Source organism: Cydia splendana, chromosome 6, assembly GCF_910591565.1.
Source record: "Cydia splendana chromosome 6, ilCydSple1.2, whole genome shotgun sequence".
Classification (NCBI taxonomy): domain Eukaryota; kingdom Metazoa; phylum Arthropoda; class Insecta; order Lepidoptera; family Tortricidae; genus Cydia; species Cydia splendana.
Window position 1 is genome coordinate 17,660,538 of NC_085965.1, and position 21,101 is coordinate 17,681,638.

Genomic DNA, 21,101 nt, shown 5'->3' on the forward strand with positions numbered 1-21,101 from the left:
AACTACTAAATAGAAGCAAAAATAGAGAGAATTTTGTAATTAATAAAATACTCCTTTTAATGCAAATTCAAACACGGTATAAGAAACTCTCATATGATAATGATATTTCAAATTAATCAAAATATTACAGTGAGAAGCCCGGGGTCCTTGATAAATTCTTAATTCTGGCTGAATAATTTCTTGATTTGTCGTATTGATAGTTCTGTTATTATATGTTCGAAGCTCCACAGCCCATTTTGAACGCATGCTAAAATTATTATTTTTTATCCTTTTTCACGAAACGTCTTACTTATTTAAAATAAATGATGATATTACTGAGCCACAATTCAGTTTTTGCCGATCAACAATGATAGTAAAAATATCACATGTAGTTTAGGATTTAACCAAATTATATTATTTAGTAGTATAGTACGCAGAAGCAGTCTATTAGTTAATGTAGGTAATGATTGTGTGGCTTACACATATTATGGTACAAAAGAAGTGTCTACTTCACTAAGCTCCTTTTTTTATTGTTTTAAGAAAGATTCATGGTCGTTTTACGCTTTTTTTTACTGAAAATTGATGTAAAAACTGATTTTTGTAGGCAGTCCCGAAAGAACCCGAAAATACCGGAAAATCCCGGTTCCATTTTTGTCTGGTACCGGAATTCCCGGTTCTTTTAAACAGTACCGGTTCTGCAATCCCTAGTATATACAGCTGCCGTCGCCCGCGGATCTGTATAAGATTACAAAAGGTATAGGAATTTTTCTAGACCCTTAATTTTACGGGAATATATTTCCCATGCCGCACTGGCCGTATATAACACTAGTGATGGGATACTAAAGAATCGATAACTACTTTTATAATCGACAAAATATTTATTAGTGTCATCGTGTCTGTACGAGTTCAAAACAAATATTATTCATCCTCATATAATTATAAAACCGGGCAAGTGCGAGTCGGACTCGCGCACGAAGGGTTCCGTACCATAATAAAAAAAAAACGGAAAAAAAATGCAAAAAAAACGGTCACCCATCCAAGTACTGACCACGCCCGACGTTGCTTAACTTTGGTCAAAAATCACGTTTGTTGTATGGGAGCCCCATTTAAATCTTTATTTTATTCTGTTTTTAGTATTTGTTGTTATAGCGGCAACAGAAATACATCATCTGTGAAAATTTCAACTGTCAACTGACAGACAGACGGACGGACGGACAGCGAAGTCTTAGTAATAGGGTCCCGTTTTACCTTTTGGGTACGGAACGGAACCCTAATAAAAAGGAACTTTTAGAGTCACTATGACCAATTTGAGCGCTGCGTACCCGCCTTTCGGTGCGGTACGGGGTGATGGAGTACGGACAAATAGTACCCGTGCCGCGCTAAAGAAAAAAAATACCTTTCAGTGCGTTACGCAAAAATACTTCCCGTACATTTTTTCTTTTGAAATAGAATATACTTGAAGTAAGAATATCGGGAATATAGTCATCTTTTTCTTACTCACACGAGAACATAGAAAAACCACCGCCGCACCGGGGGTAAGACAAGCGCAGATAGCTGCCGCACCGGCGGAAAGTCAAATACGGCCAAATGCTTGCCGTAACGCAGCGAATGTGTTAACCAAGTTTCAACTTTCTCAACTTCATCATTTCAACATGTTTCATTGTTTAATACCGTTTATTTAAAACCAAGTTTAAAATTTCTCAGTAACAAATCAAAGTTAATATAAATATATCAGTATGTACTTAAATGTGTTTTTATATATGAATGATATTCAATATTCTATTTCAATTAACTTTCACGTCACGCCTCCTTACATATTACAACCAATCACGGTCGTGCAATAAGTATAGCATCGGTATTGTTTTTGGGTTCTGACCTGACCAACCCAAACATGTGTTAAGTTAACCATCGTTATCGGTCCAGTCCAGTTGCATTTTAAACGGCCTCGTGTCAACAACGCTTTCTTTAAGTTACAATAAGTAAATATTAAATTAAATAAATTGAACGTTCAGCCACCACATGCCAGCAAACAAGTGAATTGGAGAGAAGTAAAATTGTAGTCCTGTGGGACCAGGGTAACAAGAAAGCGCAAATAGCAAGAGAGTTACTAAACTCCAAGTTAATAAACTCCATTACACTAATAATAGTTATTTATTATGCAAGGGACCAAAGTTGTTGCTCCCTCGCAACGCTCAAGATTCCATTTTTGAACCACTCGGTACGCTCGTGGCTCATCTTTGGAATCTTTCGCTTGCTCGAGAGAAAAAAAGGGGAAAAATTGTGGGGCGCGAGTCCGACTAGCACTTGGCCAGTTTTTATAAAAAGGCCGTATGACTTTTTATTCATGTGCTAATTTTTTTTAAGTATTTTGTAGCTCTAATCAAACTCCTTCTTAATATTGTTATGTTATCTTTGTTTGCAGAGGAACACTGTCGCTAAATGGGTTAAGCATTTCGAGAGTAATGGCAACGCAAGAAGGCGACCAGCTCCACTTAGGTTGATTAATCCAGCCGGCGTAAGAGAAATTATGGCAGCCATCTACCAGAATCCATTCACCCCGACGCGGCATTTTGCAAATCAATTTAACTGCTACATATCAACCATCCGGCGAGCTCTTCACAATGCCGGAATACACTGCCGCATTCCAGCTATGAAATTGCACCTTACAGATGCTCATAAGACAGCACGTTTTAGGTTCGCCGAAGAAATGAAAATTTTTGATTTTTCATGCGTATTTGCTGACCAAAACACTTTCAAGTCTAGCCAACGTGGCCGGAAGCATTTATGGCGCATGAATAATACACGGCATAGCCCTCAAAACGTGCTGCCAAATCAAGACTCTGGAAGAGTCACGGTCAATATGTGGGCGTGGATGAGTGCTGATGGTCCAGGTAAGTCGAATGTCTCGAACTAAACAGCAACGTTTCAGAGAGCTGGATTGAGGCTAAGCGATTCAAGTGGAGGCGGAATGAACTTGAGAGGGCCAGAACTAAAGTGGCTGAAACTTAAATAATATATTGATTTAACACTTCGAACACTGAACAACATGGACGGAAAATATTGTTTAAAAAATGTTAAATCACCAATTTTGGATATTGGTACCATATTGCGATAGCGACATAGTGCTTAGTAACTTCGTTCTAATTAATGACATTGTAGTAAACGTCAATAGAATAAGATTTACTTGTTTAAATTAAGATAACAATTAACTGTGCATTCTGTTTGCAGTGGAATAAATACGCCACCACCAACACCGCCGGAGGCGTCTACATCTTCGGCGAGCGAGGCGGGCTCGCCGCCAAGGTCACCTTCATTGCCGCCAACGCCACCACCTGAGCTGGTGGCGAAAGTGGAATAAATACGCCACCACCAACGCCGCCGGAGGGTTTAACACCTCCTCCGACGCCGCCGAACGCCGGAAGCGTCTACATCATCGGCGAGCGAGGCGGGCTCGCCGCCAAGATCGCCGTTTTTGCCGCTAACGCCACCACCTGAGCTGGTGGCGGCAGTGGAATAAATACGCCACCACCAACGCCGACGGAGGGTTTAACGCCTCCTCCGACGCTGCCGACGCCGGAGGCGTCTACATCATCGGCGAGCGAGGCGGGCTCGCCGCCAAGGTCCCCGTCATTGCAGCCAACGCCACCACCTGAGCTGGTGGCGGCAGTGGAATAAATACGCCACCACCAACGCCGCCGGAGGGTTTAACACCTCCTCCGACGCCGCCGAACGCCGGAAGCGTCTACATCATCGGCGAGCGAGGCGGGCTCGCCGCCAAGATCGCCGTCTTTGCCGCTAACACCACCACCTGAGCTGGTGGCGGCAGTGGAATAAATACGCCACCACCAACGCCGACGGAGGGTTTAACGCCTCCTCCGACGCTGCCGACGCCGGAGGCGTCTACATCATCGGCGAGCAAGGCGGGCTCGCCGCCAAGGTCCCCGTCATTGCAGCCAACGCCACCACCTGAGCTGGTGGCGGCAGTGGAATAAATACGCCACCACCAACGCCGCGCGGAGGGTTTAACACCTCCTCCGACGCCGCCGAACGCCGGAGGCGTCTACATCCTCGGCGAGCGAGGCGGGCTCGCTGCCAAGATCGCCGTCATTGCCGCCAATGCCACCACCTGAGCTGGTGGCGTCAGTGGAATAAATACGCCACCACCAACGCCGCCGGAGGGTTTAACACCTCCTCCGACGCCGCCGACGCCGGAGGCGTCTACATCATCGTCGAGCGAGGCGGGCTCGCCGCCTAGGTCGCCGTCATTGCCGCCAATGCCACCACCTGAGCTGGTGGCGGCAGTGGAATAAATACACCACCACCAACGCCGCCGGAGGGTTTAACACCTCCTCCGACGCCGCCGAACGCCGGACGCGTTTACATCATCGGCGAGCGAGGCGGGCTCGCCGCCAAGATCACCATCATTGCCGCCAACGCCATCACCTGAACACCCGACCCGGTAGGTAGCCCGGCTCTTCGGCAGGAGCGAAGACGCAGCGCGCCAAATTAATTAGGTTAGATAATGATACCTTAGGTTAAAGTAGGTGTTTAGGATTCAAATTATAATTTAGCTTTAAAAGTAATTATATTTTATTCTTATATTATAAATATAAATTAAACACATCAATAGCATTATTTATTGACCTTTGTTGAACTCGATTAAGCACTCAACTTTTTTGAAACTTGGAAACTTAGATAAAAAAGGTGGCTAGAAGAAAGGCAAGTCGTCAAGAGATTTAATTTTAGAACCGAAACTGCGAGGTAAGGTATTTTCATATCTCATGCTCTGAAAGTGGGTCGTTGTTGTTCTAAAAGGTGCGCAGAAAGTGATACGTTTATGCTCTAGTGCAGAAAAGTGGTGTACTCCTCTGCGTCACCGTCCCACGAACAACTGGGTGGAAACAAAATGGAAAAATAGTGTCTTTATTTCCTCGCCTGGAACAATTGGTAATTGTTTATTTTTACTAATCCCACGTTGATCCTTTATTTATAAAAAATGATGTAGGTAAGTAAATTGTTAAAAACAAATTATTCTTGATTTCTTTTGTTGAATTCTATTTACTCGTTTCATAAGGCGGGAACCAAAAGGAATACACCAAAAATATTTTTTTAAACCTTACACTTGCGTAAATGAGCAAAGGCAAAATCTTATACAGCCACAGTTAAATGTTTGTACGATATTAAATTGGTTTTTACAGTTATGTGCTAAATTCATGAAAATAAAATAAAATACAAGATAAAAAATTCTTATATTATTAATTAAATTGTTATTTAATATTTAAAATACTTTTATTATGTTATTACGTGGTGCGGCGCACCAAGGTCGCGGTGCGGTCCGGTAGTCTGTTGCGGCTTTTAGAACGAAAAAGTATAAAATTAAAAAGTAAGAGGCAATCCCGCTGATTTTCATACTTTAATGAACAAATAATTTTAAGATTACTGCAGTTTGTTAAACAATGTGTGTTTTCGTGAATATTGTAATCTAAATGATTTTCGCTAGGGGTTATTAATCTTCACACGTGTAAAATCTCCGATTGCAAGTAAGTCCTAAGGGAAAAAATTATGGCCGTAGGTCTATTAGGTAAGTACTTCAATTACTAATTTTGCGAAATTGCCTTGTCTTGTTTGGATTCCTCGCATTCGATATGAAAAGTAGAGTGTTTAACTCGGGTGAAAGACACCATTTCCGTCTCGGACTATTGGCGCTCTCACTGCGTTCGAGGGCCAAACTACCTCGGCAGTAATGGGTGCCTTAATGCCTTTCAACCCTTGGTTAACAATACTATTGAATTGGATCATTAGGATGCATGCAATTTCATGTGAATGTGTTACTAGCCATATGTTTCTTGATGGTGTACTGATAGTAGTATAAAAAAGCACTCCTTTCGATTTCCTATGGGTTGTAAATTGTACCGTATTGTTTGGCACTTTACGTTTTTATTAAATAGCTTTTTATTCAGGCCCTAATCAATGAATCTAGTCTATTGAATGCATCGAATGACCTAACTTGATTATCTATAGGGTTGAAGCGAATCAAAGTCTAAAATTCAAAAAAAATTGTTGGTCAACTATTTACTATCTGCTTTGATGTAGTATCGATTGCTCTAAGTAAGTATGTACCTATATAAATTTAAGCCGTCGTCGTTTCTATATACCCTGTTCAGCTATACAATAATGCGCGCAATCGTCTCGCCATTTCCCTACCATTTCTGTCTAGACAGCATTGTGGAATAATGAGTATATCGCGATAACAATACAATGAGCCAGACAACCTCAAGACAAACATATTGCACAATAAATATGAATCGAAAGTTAGGTAGATATAAATCCAAAAAGGGTAGATCGCTAAAAATCCAAAATAGCCCGAAAATAAAATTAAACGCGGTAGCCTCGGCGTCGTCGTGAAAAAAAAACGAACGATACAAAAGGAAGATTTAGATGTTAAAGAAATGACATTTAAAATAAACGTCGTAGACTTCAATCTGTGAGATACTCAAGTACTCAACCAATCACAAAACAGAAAACAATATTAGACAACATAACTCCAAAGTTACGTAGACATAACATAAATCAAAGAGGGTAGATCGCTATGGCGTGGCGTGGGATTAAACTAGCAGCACGTCAGTTACTCCGTGAAAATCTTCATTCTTCAGTGTTTTAAAAATCGATCATGAAGTGTGAGTGTGTTTTTGGCATTTTATGAGTTTTAAGACAAGTCTATGTCAGTGGTCTAGTTAAAGCGTGTCCACATCTTTGACATTCTGCTAAAACTTATCAAGTTATCAGTATCACCCGTGAGTCCCGTGACCCGAAAACATAGAAAGTAAAGGTAAATTATTTTATGTATTTATTTATTCAGGTAATTACAACACAATATCTAAACTTATTTACAAAAGTATTGTTAAACCAGTAGGCAGTAAGGTTTGTCTCGATACTCCACCCGCAGTAGATTTTATACAACAATAAAATATCTTTTACTTTAAACCGCGTTAGACTGTCTGTATAGGCAATAAGTGGCATTAACTGTGTTCCAAACCCAACAAACAAATTCTTGTTGCATTATGGAATAGCAAAACTCAACTCAGTAGAGTCAGTCCATGAAAAGTCTGCAGCGGATTTGATAGCCCACGCAGTGCACGTGTTATTTTAAATGTCAAACTTCTATGAAATTATGACGTCTAAATTGCACTGCGTGGGCTATCAAATCCGCTGCAAATTTTTCTTGGTCCGACTCTACCTAATTAAAAGACATTAAAGCTTCGTTTTCGACAAAATCGATGAGCTGGGCGCCACCATGTCTGAGGGCGTCTGCGAATTGTTTTCATGCCTACATCGTGCATCGGTTACATATTTGACTCATGCAGTAATAATTGAATTGTCATAACATAATATATGATTTATTTTGAACATTTTATGCTATTATATTTATAATATCTGGGAGACCGAGCTTAGCTCGGAAACCATATAAAAAACTTAAAGTGCGCGTTTTTCCAGAGATAAGAAGCTAGATCAATTTTACGTCCCGAAAATATTGCAAATTTCATCGAAATCTTTAGAGCCATATCCGAGATACCCGAAATATATATAAATAAATATAGGTATATACAAGAATTGCTCGTTTAAAGGTATAAGATGTATTATAAATACCTCTAGCGTCGAATGATGGTCCCAATTATATAGGGCTCCCGGTATCCGTGTTACACGCCGGCGGTGCTAAGAACATGGTTTACGCGAAACTGCCGGGATCCAGATACGTATGTTTTAATGTTTATTTGGGCACAAACGGTTCATGTTTCTTATAACTAATGTCTATACAAACTTCATAAACCAATACAGTTGCCACCACTTATTAGCTCATTAAAGAAAAACAAAATACGGGATTACTAAAGTTCCAAGAAACGTTTCTTAGATACGTATCTCCATTTACACGGGTACTTAACACCGGCCCGAACGGATCCGAAACAGTTTGAGCCATTCCATTCTCTAGGTCTGGGTACGCAAGGTCTAGTATTGAATGTTGACTTCAGATGAACTCGTTTGGCGTGCGATTTTTTAAATTATATATAACTGTGTTAATATAACATACATATTTAGCCAACTATACAATATATGAATGGAAGTAGGTCTCCCTATTCTACATATATTGTGTACTATTTTTAATTTTAAACCTATTCGTTCCTAGTTTAGAACCTTAATTTTTTTACTATTATTGCTTTTAAGCTAATTTAATTACATATTATATTTCAACCAAAAAAACACATATTATATATGTATAATGGTGTAAGTAATATAGTTTCGTGAAGAATAGGTGTGCAGACAAATACTACCTATATTAGTTAAAAATAACAGTTTAGAAAATAATTATGAATTACTTTGTGGTTATTTGAAATTTATATCAATTTGTTATTGCGCGAGAACAGCAAATCTGCCAACGACGCAAAAAAGAGTACACACAACCGGCATTCGAAAAGCAGGATTTCACACGAGAACCTTAAAAACCCATGCTACCTTGGTTACTTTGCGATTATATTGTTAAATAGTTTAAATACATTAAGAATATTAAGATATATCTCAAAATTGGTATACATTCATGTTCCCTTGGGTCACTTTCACCCTAGTGTAAAGTTTAGGTAATAAATAAATGCCGGCCGGTGGTGTTCCATTAATTAGAACGTGTTCTTTTCCAATACCCTTTTGTCTGAATTTTACCCGGTGTTGTGAAATTGAGGAAACAAATCGCCAACGGACAACGTATTCAATACGTTATTCGTATAATTCAACCATCTTTGGGGTCTCCACACCACGCCATTATATTGCCGTTGAAGGAATCCAAGATCAAAATCAACCTTCACCCGCGAGGTTGGAAAATGTACTATTCGATATCCCGGAGCAAGTGGTTGAAAACGAGGAACCAGTATTTAGGTAATTACAGCTTCTGTGGCAGTCCGCGGCAACCTGCGGAGCAGATTTTTTTGGTAGTTTTTTGCTCTATCCTTAATAGATATAGGTATGCTTACAGCTTCTGTGGCGGCCATTGTTTGTGTGATGTGGATTTTTTTAGTATGGGCATAAAATAAAGCCGCATATCGTGCGACCGTCCATTTTTTGGTTTCGACAAGTGTGCGACTCCGTCGTTCTGTTTTTTGAAGTAGAATACTTTTTAGGGGTAGCTTGCGTATTTCTTTAAAACGATTTATTTTATTAAGGTTAATGTTTTTGCTATGTAGCCTCCCACGCCGTAATAATTACATTTTGTGGAATGCATCAATAATATTATAAAGTTATGTGACATGGGTCGTTAGAAGTAGGTAAAAAGCATTTTTAGAAAACCAATAAAATATCATTAATTATTACGAAATGTCATGGTCCCGAATTTTATTGTGTATTCAATTATAAAGCATTTTATAAAACTGATCTGGTACAAACACGTTGCAACGTGTCGTTTAATGCAGCGTACAGGTGTCTATTTTATTTAATAGGTTTTTTGTTTTAGATAACCAATAAAATATCATTAATTATTACGAAATGTCATGGTCCCGAATTTTATCGTGTATTCAATTATAGAGCATTTTAAAAAACTGATCGGGTACAAATTGCATCATGCAACGCACAGGTGTCTGGTTTATTTAATAGGTTTTTGTCTTATCCGCGATATGTATGCATGTGTGTGTGTTGTACAATAAAAGGAGACAAAGGAGGAGCTCAAATCGATGGGACCGTCATCCGTTCAAATGTGTTTATCTTAAAACAGTGTCAAGTGCTAAAAGTATACTTAAAGTAGTTTAAAGTATCGCAATAGGAGTACTCTTCATCATTAGTGTTTATTTTGCAAATCCGTCTACAACTTGCAACGAATTAAAATGGAGGTAAGCTCAACATTATCTGACTTTATACACAAATATTATCTACCTGTTTCCATTTGTATCAAGCCCCTCACAAATGTTTTCTTTTGTTTTAGATTTCAAACGAGAATTCTCTTGAGTGCACATTCAAAAAATATTATTATGGCAATGTGAGTGATAATGAAACTGAAGTTTCAAATCCACTTAAAATCCGAACCCAGAAACGAACCAAAAATATTGATGTATTTTTCGAAAAGCCTAAAAAGAAACAAGCTGCAGAATATTCGTCTACTGTTGCCCAGTTGACAAATGGAGGTACAAATTATATATCTTCTCGCGTAGATGACGTCTCAAAGGCCACTCATCTCATTAAAATTGATGTCTATTACATGAAAAAATTGCGAGGTGTCCCAAACGATCAGCACTGGAAAGGACAATGAGTAATTTTGGTCCATATCCTCAATACGTATGAAACCTATGCCAGATGATAGCTTCAATGCTATCATTTATTTCATACTATGACAGTTAAGTCGAAGTCGCGGGCCAACATGGTCTTTTTTATATAAATAGAACCGTACGGCAACGGTTTCACCATAGTATGTTTTATTATAATAGAAAGAAAACGACACGTTATGCATTTTATTATCCGTTGCCGTACTGGGTTCTATTTATATAAAAAAGACCATGTTGGCCCGCGACTTCGACTTAACTGTCATAGTATGAAATAAATGATAGCATTGAAGCTATCATTTGGCATAGGTTTCATAAGTATTGAGGATATGGACCAGACTCCATACTAAAGTGCCCATGGTCCTTTGCGAATACTAGGATCAAATACTACACGCAGACTGAAGATGATGACTATTATTCCAACACACAAGAATTAGTTTACAATATTACTAAACATATTGCAACTAAAAACGACTGCAAAAAATATTTCATCGAAGCAAAGCCATAAATCTTACTATCTTACTATTATAAATGAATTGACATAATTATTATTATAAATAAATTGACATTATTGTTATTATAAAAGAATTGACATTATTAGTGGTATTGTATCGCTTAGTGTTAGTATGACTCACGACAGCTTAAATTCGATTATTAATATTTGACATCATTGCATTATATAAACAAGTATAGCATTTAAATTCGTATTGATTATTATTAGTGTTAATTAGATTCCTTAATTATTATTTACTGTGATGAAACTAACTAGATATTAAGCAATACATAATATGTTTTGTAAGGTAACTTTAAGTATGTATTTAGCTATTAAGGTTAACTTGCCATACCCTATTCAGGGTCCATGCTGTTCAATTCAATTTAAAATACCATCTGTAAATACCATGGAATGCAATAAATAAATGAAATGAAATGAAAAAATCATCCCTTACCCCGCCCACCCGTAGATATCCCCCACCAACGAACAAATGATTTTTGAGCCTATATATAGACAGACAACGCAAAGAAAACCATACCGTATCCCTTTTAACACCCGTGGAAGTGGAACTACGAGCACAAAATGGACCTACAAAACTCGCTATACGACGAAGATTTGGCTAAAACTTGTGAGGAGATTGAAATGCAAAATCAAAATTCAAAAGGATATTCTCCGGCTTCACCGCCTTTATACGTCAGTTATACTGAAAACCCTCTTTTGATAACGTGGGAAGATGAAGAGGAAGACATAGAATGGACAACACGGCAATATCTATCAGTGAAGATGCATATGAACCAATGTGTTGTACAATAAAAGGAGAGCTCAAATCGATGGCACCGTCATTCGTTCAAATGTGTTTGTCCAGTGCCGGATTTAGACATTTGCTGACCGTAAGCTATGCCGATTTTCAAGCTAACAATATTCAAGGTTAGTTTTATATTACACGCAGAATTCATACAAGAAACTAAAGTAATCAACATTTTTTTCGATTTTAATGTTTTAAGTTGGACAATTTGTAAAGGTGACAACAGGGAAGAATTTCTAGAAAATTTAAAAATGTCACTTATAAATAACATTTCAAACTTTGAAAAGAATGACAGCGGATGGAGCCTTAAAAATATACGAGTCACTTACGAAAAACTTAAAATAGGGACCTGGAAATTGATTATAATTAACTTACCCCCTTTAATACCTCATTAAATATTGATCGTAGCGAAAAAGTGTACAGAACCTTTTTATCGTGGACAATTTTATGTTCAATATTTATGTATAATATTTTTCCGGTGCCCGTTTCAAAAAAACCGTTACGAGTAATTTACGAAAAACTAAAAATAGTGACCTGTGAACTGATTGTGATTAACTTTCTTCCTTTAATATCGTTTTAAATATTGATCCTAGAGTAAAGTGTTCAATATGTGTTTTGCAGAAAATTTTATGTAGATTACCTATTTATTTATAAAAATCTATTTTGCTATGGGACACCGTTTACGAGTTATTTACAATAAACTAAAAAGGGACTTTAAAATTGATTATAATTAACTTACCCGCTGCTTTGTCTTTTTAAATATTCATCCTAGCGATAAGCGTTCTATATGTTTCTTATAGGAAATTTTATGTTAATTATTTATGTATAAGATTTATTTTTGCTTTGCGTCATACTTTTCAAATTATTAACGAAAAAATAAAAACAAGGAACCTTAGAATTTATTATAATTAAACTTTCCTCTTTATTATCCTTTTAAATATTGATCCTTGCGAAAAGTGTACTGAATTTTTTTATAGAAAATTTTGTGTAGATTATTAACGTTTAACAAATTTTTTTTATATTGGCCACCGTTTCCGAGTAATTTACGAAAAACTAAAAAAAAGGGAATTCGGATTCAGCGGGGTTTAATTAGGTTAAAAAACGGAAAACCCGGTTGCCAAAAAGTATTATAATTTGCCAGTCGCATCAAGAAGGAGAGCGATTTTGAATTTTTTGTCTAGTCTAATACAATACTTTGACATGAACATTAATCAATTCAATCCATTACGTGGTTCTTCGTATATTGATTTACCACATGATATTAAAATCAAAAAAGCCATAATCAACGTGCAAAACTATGACCACGAATGTTTGAAATGGGCGATTCTTTCAGCGCTGTACCCGGTTAGGAACAGTTCAAAAAGAGTGTCATCCTATATTACACATTAAAATTTTTAAATATACTGTTTCGAGTTAAACTAACAGATGTTCATAAAGTTGAAAAATTTAATGATATAAGCATTAATGTTTTCGGATTACATTATAATGAAAATTCCAAATCACATGAAGTAAACGGTCCACTTTACTTTACCAAATGTCGTAAGTCAACACATATTAATTTACTTTAGATATCTAATGTTAGCCAGGGGCATTACTGTTATATAAAACATCTATCTCGATTAGTAAGCCGACAGATTTCAACAACCAATTATAGCTTTCACATTTGCGATGGGTGTTTATTAGCATTTTACTCGAATGATCAACTAACGAATCATCAAAAAAATTATTGCGGTCACGTTGTTGTTGAACTCCCAAATCATGATAAGAAGCACAAAGATTGGTTTCGTAAAGAAATTTCGAACCAACACATATTTTTTGAGAAATATCACCGTAAGCTTAAATTACCGTTTGTTGTTTACGCATATTTCGAGGCGTTTTTAATTCCTATATCGTCTTGTGAACCTAAGCCTAACACATCGAAATCGTACACAAAAAGTGAACCTAAGCCTAACACGTCGAAATCGTACACAAAAAATGTTCAACAACATGAAGTGTACAGTTTTGGTTATTTTATAAAGTGCTCATTTGATGATAGTCTTTCACGCTATCGATCATATACAGGTCCAGATTGTGCTAAATTATTCATGGAAACACTTTATAATGATTTAACAAAATTAATAAAATACATTCACTTTCGGAAACAACCCATTCGATTAAATCAGAGCGATTCAAACAAAAATGGTGCTAATAATAAGTGTTTTGTATGTGATAAAACGTTAGAATCTGAAAGCGTTTTCAGTTATGATTGGACTACAGGAAAATTCCATGGAGTGACACATAAGGCTTGTAATAATAAATTCAAACCTCCCTCGTTTGTACCAGTATTTTTTCGTAATCTAAGTAATTACGATGCCCATTTTAATGTAAAAGCATTGAATTTCCGTGAAGAGCCTATCGAGGTTATACCTCAAAATAAAGAAAAATATATTTCTTTTAGCAAGGAACTAAAATTTTATGGAAAATTGTTATCACTTAGATTTGTTGATTCCTTTAGATTCATGTCGAGTAGTTTAGATAAATTAGCCCGAAACCTTCAGGAACACCAATTCCATGAATTAAGGAAACAATACCCTAGATATGAAGATTTTAAACTTCTGAAGCAAAAGGGTATATTTCCATACGAGTTTATGAAATCGAGTAAATCTCTTGAAGCGTTATCGTTGCCTGAAAAAGCTTATTTTTACAGTGCCTTAACAGATAGCAGTATAACACATGAGGATTATCAACATGCGCAAAACGTATGGACCTATGTCAATTGTAAAACGATGTTAGATTATTCTAACTTGTATTTAAAAACAGGCGTTCTCCTATTAACCGACGTCTTTGAAAATTTTCGTTCAGTGTGTCTTGATACATACAGCTTGGATCCAGCTCATTATTTTACAGCTCCTGGTCTCAGTTGGGATGCTATGCCAAAAATGACTGGAATTCAACTTGAACTTTATACAGATTTTAATAAAATTGCATTTTTTAAAAAAGGGCCTCGAGGTGGTATATCACAGTGCAGTAATCGTTATGCTAAGTCAAATAATTACTATATGTCAGAGTTTGATCCAAATGAACCGTCATCTTATCTTATTTACCTACCTCGATGCTAAATTGCTAATAACTTGTTGGTTGGGCGATGTCACAACGTCTTCCTGTTGGTGAATATTGAATGGGTTGACCCAGCTACGGACTTTAAACTTCAAACGATGCTGATTATGGGTACATTTTACAAGTCGATTTGGAATATCCAGATTTATTGCATGATTCTCACTCAGGTCTACCATTTTGTGCTGAACATATTATAGATGAAAGTAAATAAAAAAAAATGATTCCAAATTTGAAAAACTAAATAAAATACATTATACACTATAGGAATCTTATACAATGTTTAGACAATGGATTAATTTTAACAAAAGTCCATATAAAATTTAAACAAACTAACTGGATTAAAAAGTATATTGATTTGAACACTACGTTAAGGACATCTGCAGAAATCGATTTCGAAAACAACTTCTATAAATTAATGAACAATGCAGTTTTTGGAAAACCATGGAAAATATTGAGAAAAGAGTGGAGGTGTATTTGCTATCACAGTGGAAAAGTCAAGATCACAAAAAATTACTTGAAAGTTATATCTCTCGTCCTGAATTCCATAGTATTTCTATTTTTACTGAAAGTTTAGCTGCAGTACAGTAAAAAAAAAAGAACTAAACTAGTATACAACAAGCCTATATACTTAGGATTTTGTACATTAGACTTATCAAAAACATTAAGGGGTCATCCATTAATTACGTCACACGAATTTCAAGGTTTTTTGACCCCTCCCCCCTCCTTGTCACACTTGGTCACATTTGGCAAACCCCTCCCTCTGGTGTGACGTCACATTTTTTCTATGAAATCGGCAAATCGAATTAAGTATTATTTATTTTTAACCAAATATTATTTAAAGTTTAATAATTTTATAACCTAAAACTGATTATGAAAGAAAATTAAACTAATAAAAACGATGATCGTTCCAAAAACTTGTTATTTAACTGTACAGCTGATATAATAATTTTAATAAATTTTCGGTTTCTGATGAAGTTAAAGTGACGTCACAAGTTTGTGACTCCCCCTCCCCCTTGTCACAACATGTCACATTTTCTTGACCCCCTCCCTCCCCCTAAACGTGTGATGTAATTAATGAATGACCCCTAATGTATGACTTCCATTATGGATATATGCAATAAAAATTCAGGAATAATGTTAAATTGTTATGTACAGATACTGACAGTTTTATTTAAATTTTTACATAAGATTTCTACTCTGATATAAAAAAACAATTCGATACATCTGACTATGCTCCCAATAATATTTACGGTTTTTCATGTATAAATAAATAAAAAATAGGATATTTCAAAGACGAAAATAAAGGTAAATATTTTAAAAGAATTTGTAGTTTTAATATCTAAAATGTATGAATTAAATATCGAGGAAAAATAGTGGCCAAGGCTAAAGGTGTGAATAAATGTGTCACTATGAAATTTCAGTTGCAAGACTACAAAAATTGTCTCGATGAAAAGAAAAATTTATTAACAGAAATGTACAGATCTATAAAACATGTAATTTTTACACAGAAAATCAATAAAATTTCGTTATCTTATTCTGACACGAAAAGATATCTTTGTCAAGAATCATTTGACACCTTAACTTGGGGTCACTATAAGTTAAAGTAGTGAAATAAATATATAAGTAAGCCGAACGATCGATAAAGTTGTTGGATCGATTGTGCATTGGTCATTTAATTGTAAAAGTAATTTTTAAATCCGCTCTTGTTCGTTAGTTGGGGATGATAATGTATTTTTATTTTAAGTGTATTGTTTTAATTTATAAGCTTTTTTTATAATATAAGATTTGTAATAAATGTATGTGTAATTCTCAGTAATCATTTATCGTTCATAAGGTGTGTCTAAAACAATAAGATGTAGATGTAATATTAAAGATGTAGTTTAGTATGATGGAAATTATATATATTTTTTGTGAATAAGTATTTTTCAACAATTGTTTAATTATAAATAAATATGTTAACGAGCTAAATGTTTTTGATTTACTTGTATGCATTTTTTGTGTATAAGGTATAAGAAGGCGTGCATATATACACATAATCTTATACATAATTAGATTTTATTTTCTTGACAGTGTTTAAAGGGCCGTTTTCTATAATGTATCATTTTATCCATCCTTTTACAGCTATTACTGCTGGTCCAAGCGGTTGTGGGGAATCAAACTTTGTCACTAACTTTCTGAAAAATGTTGAAAAATGTGTAATACGGAATTCAGTCAAATGCCGTGGTGCTATGATGAAATGCAGCCACTGTATAATTTAAATGGTGTCGATTATATTCAAGGCATTCCCGATTTAAGTATGTTTGATGGGAAGCAACCTAAACTACTTATAATCGATGATTTAATGAGAGAATCAGATGGACGCATTGTTGATATTTTTACTAAAGGCAGCCACCATAGAAATTTAAGCGTTTTCTAAATAACTCAAAATCTATTTCATCAAGGGACACGACAACGTGACATATCTTTGAACACAACATACATTGTTTATTTTAAAAACCCTAGAGACAAAACTCAAATACGGTATTTGTCACGACAAGTTTATCGTGAAAATACAAAATTTGTCGAAGAAGCCTACAAAGATGGAACTACGCCAGCACATGGATACCTGATGATTGATATGAAACAAAGCACTGATGATATAAGTCGATTTAAAACTAAGTTATTTCCATTTGACAAATGTTGTACAGTATATATTCCAAAAAAAGGGTTTAAATATGTCAGTAATCATTCTGTTCTCGTCAGTTCTAAATGATGCCTGATAGAGTAACCACACATCAACATTTACTTAAAGCTTTACATAAGTTAAAACCAAAATATCGTAAAACTTTACTTAAAGCATGTGATGAAGATGAAATAAATATTATATGTGGGTGCATTTACAACGTTTTAAGGGGAAAATTCCATTAGACAGTAAAAAAAGACCAAGTTACATAAGCATAAAATTATATTACGGAAATTAGTTTCCAAAGGTAAACAAAAATTAAGAAAGGGTGGTGCGTTTTTAACAATTATACTAGGTGCTGTTTTAAGTAGTTTATTGAGCTCATTAAAATGGAGAACACGAAGAAAATGATTCTAGTAGAACCAGAATTCATCGAGAAGCTTAAACATGATGACAATGCACGTTTGAATTCCTTATTACGTTTAGACGCAGACATGCAAAAAATATTGAAAAGTAAAACGGGAGTAGACGTGTGCGCCGATTAAAAAATGATCGGCGGCGGCGGCGTGTTTTCGGCGTGAAATCGGCGTGACCTTGACTTTCGGGTTTCTTAAGAAAAATCATTAATTTGTGCTTTTTCTTGAAAATTTGATCAATCTAGGTTGCTGGTCAGTGAACTACGTATAGTTTTGAATAGGCTGTGAGTAAAAAAGGGGTTTGTAAATGAATATAGGACAGGTAAAATAGCTTGATTTCCGTAGTAACTGGATCCGATCGGTAACTCTCAATTTTCTGACGATTTCCATGGCTTATCCTATTAAAAATTACGTACTTTAACAAAATAAAAATCCAAATATCCTTGAAATTTGCTAGACATAGTGGACTGCTATGGCTTTCTTCTAAGGGTTTTCTAGTCGTACAAGCGCCAGGCTTATTAAGACGTATCTTCTTTTTCGTTTTCTCATTGCTGAGGACTGCGACCACATGTAATTTGTCTTCATTTCGTGCGGTCACTCCTAAGCCGTGTGGACTGCACAGTGCAGACTGCCGCAAGCCCACATGCTCCAACTCGAGCACTAGCAAACATTAATTCGGCCTAAATTCATGTGTTTCTCCACATCATGCGTTGGATAATATGTCCGAAGAATCTATGGGTTCACCCATGGAATGTTGTGATGAGCTGTGGCGATATTGAGCTCTCTGAGAATGGATGGGTTTATTCTTCTACCTATCCAAGGTATAAGCAGCAGTCGTCGTTAACACCACATCTCAAAAGCGCCAACCTTTGCCACTTCACCCTTTTTGAGGTTCGACGTTTCGGCACCATACCGGAATATTGAAAAGAGGAGAGCTCGTACCAAGCGTACTTTAGTTGCCCGCCGAATACCTCTGTTCTTCCAGATCTTGTCGAGGTTAGCCATAGCACTCTTCGCCAAGCCAGCTCTGCGGCGTATCTCGGCGGTGCAACCACCGGCACTCCAGTGCATCAACCCAAGTTAAGCAAACTAGCTCGTTTTTCGTATAATCGCTGAGTGCGTCGGTAACTGGGTGTATGTTTGCCCTGTTTACTACCATTACTTTGGTCTTGGAATGGTTGATCTTAAACCTCTCTAGAACTTTCATATTCAATTTTCTTTAGAAGAGCCGCAATTTCGATGTATTTCTTGTTGTTATTCCCGTCAGGCAGGCGACAATAGTAGTAGGGTTTGCAATATCGGACGGTTTCCAATTCCGGAACTGATTTTCGATATTGGGTCCCAATTCCGGAATTCCGGAACTGGTTCCGGAATTAGGGTTTATGTTATTTTTGTATCAAAAACAACAAAAAATATGAATTACTGATACTTTACGTTTATTAAAGAAAGTATTGTTTTAGAGGAATTTAATCTGAATTATTATTAATCGAAAAATATCAATAAATTGAGTATAGTGCCGTCTTTGCACCTTATTACTATGGTCACTTTTATTCACTTCAATGATACGGTGTATTTATTTGGGGAAACTACGGATGCTAGAAATCGGTTACATGCCCAATTTTATATAATGTCTAAATATAACGGCTTCGTAGCCTAGTAGGAAGTGGCCCTGTTTATGAAGATGAAGGTCCCGGGGTTCCGATCTCGGTAAGGTCATTTATTGTGTTATGACTATTACTCGTTTCTGAGTAAAGTTTGTTTTCTATGCGTTAAAGTAGGTATTCAGCTATAAGTAGGTACATATTACCTTTATGCATTGCCGACTAGTGCCAAAAACGCAAGCCTTATTGAGATTACGCTTTTTAAGTTTCGTTTTTCCTTACTAGTTCCTAAATTCCTAATTCAGAATATAAGCTTCTACAGGATCCGAAAATTCCATCGAGGAGACTTCTTTCTGAATTGAGAATAAAATATCCAAATGTTTATAAATTTTAAATCAAAAGTTTCGCGTTGGTAGGATTCTGGGCAAATAAAATATATGGCTTTGCTTAAGCAAGTATCAAGAGTAAAAAAAATATGGTTACGTTAAAGGGGCATGTTAATGCATGCTGCTAGACTTCAGACTTTTATCAGTGATGGCTAATAACACCAGCATAGTGTAGTTTTCTTGGAAATGTTCAGTAGTATACGTATTAAAATCTAATAAAAGTACTTAAATCCAATTCCGGAATTTTCGATATTCAGTGGTCTCAATTCCGGAATTGTAATATCGGAAAATTTGTCCGAGATTCCGGAATTTCGAAATTCCGGAATTCCGGAATGCAAGCCCTAAATAGTAGCACAGTTTTTTACACGAATGTTTGTACTTCGACATTTTTGGCACAAGATTTTTTTAAGAAAGTCAGGGTCTCGAGAGTTTTCGCACATCAATGTTCTCAAATTTATGCCGAACTCCACTACTTGAGCCATGTGTTTTAGTTGTCTAGTTAACTGTAAGTATTTTCATGACGAAGCATTCTGCCTTCGTATGTGAGGCAATGTGAATTCACAATAACATGAAATAACCCTACTTCATATTATCGCTTCCTTATCTTTCTTGACGGTGAATACTTAGGATACTCAGTTACTTTAACTGGTGTGTCAAATAGTTTGTGCAACAGGCTATTCTGTTTCATTTAATTAATAATTGATGTATATTTGACAACCGTAACATATATAATACAAAATATCCATATTGTAATGCAAATACCAACTTGGAATAGCTAATTAACAACACTCAAGGTCACGCCGATTTCACGCCGATCATTTATCGGCGGCGGCGGCGTGGCAAAAAAGCCCGGCGGCGGCGGCGCGCCGGCGCGGCGCACACGTCTAAACGGGAGATCGTCAAAAATGGGCATTATATTCTCAAGCACTGCAACGTTTTTTGCATTTTACAGAAACAGATCGAAAACCGTTCAAGCTATCAATTATTGTTGATGATATAAAAAAAGTTAATGAAGACTGATATAAGTATATCGATCTATGGTTAAAAGAGATGAAACTGATTATAATGTGACATTACCAAATCCAAATCCACACGAATATGACGCTGCTAGTACTCCTTCAACTCACACTTACCTTGAACAGTTTACTCCATACCATATCATAAATTTAATTCCAAAAAGTTACCAAAAAAAAGGTTACTCCCTGCTTGATTCTATTTTAAAAAATAAATCGAAGATTTGGTGGAAAGAAGGAGGTGAAATCGTAGTGAATAATCAAGTAATTCCAGAAAGTAATATAACCGATTTGACAAGTGACACTGTGAGACCCCTCAAACGATAAACAAAACCCACTGGCTGGAAAGAATTTGCTT

General features: G+C 36.2%; 1 protein-coding gene and 1 long non-coding RNA gene across 2 annotated transcripts in view; one reads left to right on the forward strand and one right to left on the reverse strand.

The window, feature by feature from the left end:
- Nucleotides 1-21,101, reverse strand: part of LOC134791745 (uncharacterized) — a 131,782-nt gene that overhangs the window by 82,839 nt on the left and 27,842 nt on the right. The window lies entirely within an intron of this gene.
- LOC134791805 (uncharacterized) overlaps nt 15,960-21,101 on the forward strand; it is a 470,284-nt gene continuing 465,142 nt past the window's right edge. Inside the window, exon 1 of the long non-coding RNA XR_010144330.1 lies at nt 15,960-15,970. This is a non-coding gene — a long non-coding RNA (uncharacterized LOC134791805). The remainder of the gene's footprint in view (nt 15,971-21,101) is intronic.